The sequence below is a fragment of the Mastomys coucha genome, unplaced genomic scaffold (assembly GCF_008632895.1).
Source record: "Mastomys coucha isolate ucsf_1 unplaced genomic scaffold, UCSF_Mcou_1 pScaffold23, whole genome shotgun sequence".
NCBI classification, from domain to species: Eukaryota; Metazoa; Chordata; class Mammalia; order Rodentia; family Muridae; genus Mastomys; species Mastomys coucha.
The window spans coordinates 113346568-113349895 of NW_022196906.1; positions in this window are offsets into that span (position 1 = coordinate 113346568).

Here is a 3328-nt window from a genome sequence, read left to right on the forward strand (position 1 = left end):
AAAAAAAAAAAAAAAGCAGTGATAGAGACAAAAAGGGAGAGCCTGGCGATACAGAATCCATCTTACACGGCAACCAGTACCATACACGGCACCCATTTCATGTAAGTTCATATTTGTTTCCAGGCGAGGTGGATCTCTGTGAGTTCAAGACCAGCCAGTGCCTGCTAACATAGGGAGACCCTGTCTCAATAACAATGAAACCAAATCAAAACCAATAATAAATTTATGCACAATACAGAAACGAGTCCCCGGGACAGTAGTGATTCACTCCAGGGTGGGGAGAAGGCCTGTCACACCTGTAGGCCCGTAGCCTGTGGCTGGGTCAAGGCTTGGGAGATGGGTATGCCTGAGGTGGGGACCCATCCCATCTTCCCGCGCTTCAGCAGGGCAGCCTTAGCTGCTGTCATCCTTGAGAATGAGGGCCTCATACAGGAGCAGAGAGGATCAGTTGAGGATAGAATACAGGGTGTGCAGGCTGATGAGTTCTTAATAAGGGGTAGCCAGTTATCAGCTTGCAGGTGACGGGTGAAGACCAGCGAGGAGGTGAAGGGCAGGCTATGTGTGATGTTAAGCTGCACACCAGGCAGAAGCAGTTCTGAGACCGGAACACGTTGCTGCATACCGTATTACTGCTTGATTCTCAGAGCCCCTTCCCAGGAGAGCCTCTTCCGGGCACCACTTAGGAGGTACCATGGGGAAACTCAGATATCGAATCTTCTGGTTTTCCAGCCTGTGGTTGAATGCCTGCCCTTTGCCTCCCAAGTTCTTCAGTAATTCTCCCTTGGTTTCAGTTCAGTTGTTCTTATATCCATGCATAGCCCCACTGTACTGGCTGGTTTTGTGTGCCAACTTGACACAGGCTGGAGTTACCACAGAGAAGGGAGCTTCAGTTGGGGAAGTGCCTCCATGAGACCCAGCTTTGAGGCATTTTCTCAATTAGTGATCAAGAGGGTAGGGCCCATTGTGGGTGGTGCCATCCCTAGGCTGGAAGTCTTGGGTTCTATAAGAAAGCAGGCTGAGCAAGCCAGGGAAAGCAAGCCAGTAAGGAACATCCCTCCATGGCCTCTGCATCAGCTCCTGCTTTCTGACTTGCTTGAGTTCCAGTCCTGACTTCCTCTGGTGATCAACAGCAATGTGGAAGTAAGCTGAATAAACCCTTTCCTCCCCAACTTGTTTCTTGGTCATGATGTTTGTGCAGGAATAGAAACCCTGACTAAGACAGACCTCTACTTATGTGCTGGGACACACACACTAGCATCGACTCCTTCCTGGGGTCCCCATCGAATTCTACAGATAATAGCTGGTTAAATGTTTCAGTGTTAGCCAGCAAGTCAGAGAAAGAGTGAATTCTGTTGCATCCTAGGGAGACCCAGAAAGGCTGGGGATGTTCTGAACACAGTAGAACATGTGTTCTAAGACCAGAGTTGAGCACTGCCGACCCCATGGCCTGACTTCTTGCCCCCTCCCCACAGCCCCCAAGCCATAGGCTCTGCAGAGTCCCACCTCTGGCCTGAGGGGATCCTTCCTGGTGGGAAGATGGGACCAAGGTGGTGAGTATGTCCGACTTGGGAGTGTGGCTTCCTCCAGGAGCAGAGCTAAAGTTAGACCTTCTAGCTGTGTGCAGGTGTGAAGCCCCACCCTCCCTTCTGCCCCCTGCCTGAATCTCAGCACGTGTCTGTTCCCATCTCTCCTCCAGGCCCAAGTCAGGCAGGATGAAATGTCCTGCCTCTGCTCTCGTCCTTTCTACCAAGATGTCCTCTAGAGCTGTAGGGGTGGGGGCAGTAGCGGGCAGGGGCAGGCAGGGGCGGGCAGGGGCCTGAGTTTTTGGACACAGCTGGCTCGTTGTTCACCCCCAGACAGGACAGTGTTTTAGTTCCTTCACACTACTCTTAAAAGGTCCCTGCTTTCCACTGGCCTTCAGCGCATGTGCCCTGAGTCTGCCTTCCCCACCCTCTCACCCCTTGGGGAGAGCCTTAGAGCCCTTGCCTGCCATTGCCCTCTGATACAGTGAAGGAGACCTGCTCTAGACTGCGGGTTGAGATGGAACGTTGACCATCTTGTCTCAGGTGAACGGAGCCAGGGCAGCATGATGTCACCTGTCTTCCTCCTCGGTATCGGTCTACAACTTAGGCTGACACACTGGATGTGTTCCTTGCTCTCTCTGCAGAGCCTTTGAGTTGTGTTGGCTGGGGCTTGAACTCTTGCGTGTCTGGTCTGGGGTCAGAAGCTGGACTCTGACTCTGGCTTCTAAGTATGTTTGTGACATGATTTCAGGTAAGGGGCACCTTATTCCTGTTTCCCTCCCTGTTAGTTAAAGAGGTGGGCTAGACAGTCTCCAGGGTCCCTCCCAACTTGGAACCCTTTAGTTGTGCAGGGCAGAGCCTCCCTTGGGAAAAGGCCTGCAGGGCGGTTTGCAGAAGAGGCGTGGTGGCGCAGGTGGAGGCCGCAGGGGCAGAGTGACTGAGGACCTCTGAGGAGGTGTGAATGAGGGAGGCAGAGCAGGGCAGTGTGGACAGCCCTGTCCCAGCCCTATCTCCTGTCTGAGACACCCTCTCCACACCCCAGCCCTGATAAGCAGGTGTGAGCCATGGCCGCCTTGTGACAGGCCCTTCGGCAGGGAGGGTGATGGCGGGGGTCCACTTTACATCTGAATTCACTTCAGCATCTTTCTTCCCTCGCGGTCCCCGAGGGCACGGCATTGTTCCAGACCTCAGCCTTGGCTCTGAGATGCCCAGTGAGGAGTATATCTCCCCCAGTTTTCTGGCAAAGTGCCTAGGAGGGTAGTCACCCCATCCCCCACCCCCAGGGATGGTTCCTGCAGTGACCCCTGTTGCTGGGACTGGCACATCCAGCATTTCTTATCACCTCAGTGACTGGTCCTCTTGTCTCCTCAGTCAGCTGCCAGCCATACAGTCACTTTGTCTGGGTCTGCATTTTCCTCCAAGGCCCTAGCCATTGCCCAGAAGGCCATTTTACAGGCCTGGGAGGCTGCTCAGCGGGGAATGGTGTTTGCTGTCAGACCTGACAAGCTGAGCTCAATCCGCAGGGTCCACATGATAAGAGAATACCAACTCTCACAAGTTGTCCCCTGAGCTACACACACACACACACACACACACACACACACACACACCATAATACTTCAAAAGGTCAAGACCCCTTGTTGGTAGGTTCATGAGAATGGAGTAGACAGAGAAGTCTTGGTAAGAGAAATAGATGTTTGGAGCTCCCAAGAAGACAAATAATTGCTAAGCCAGAAGCCACAGGAAACCCCCAGGACTTAGGGTCTCCCCACAGGAAACCCTCAGGACTTAGGGTCTCCCCACAG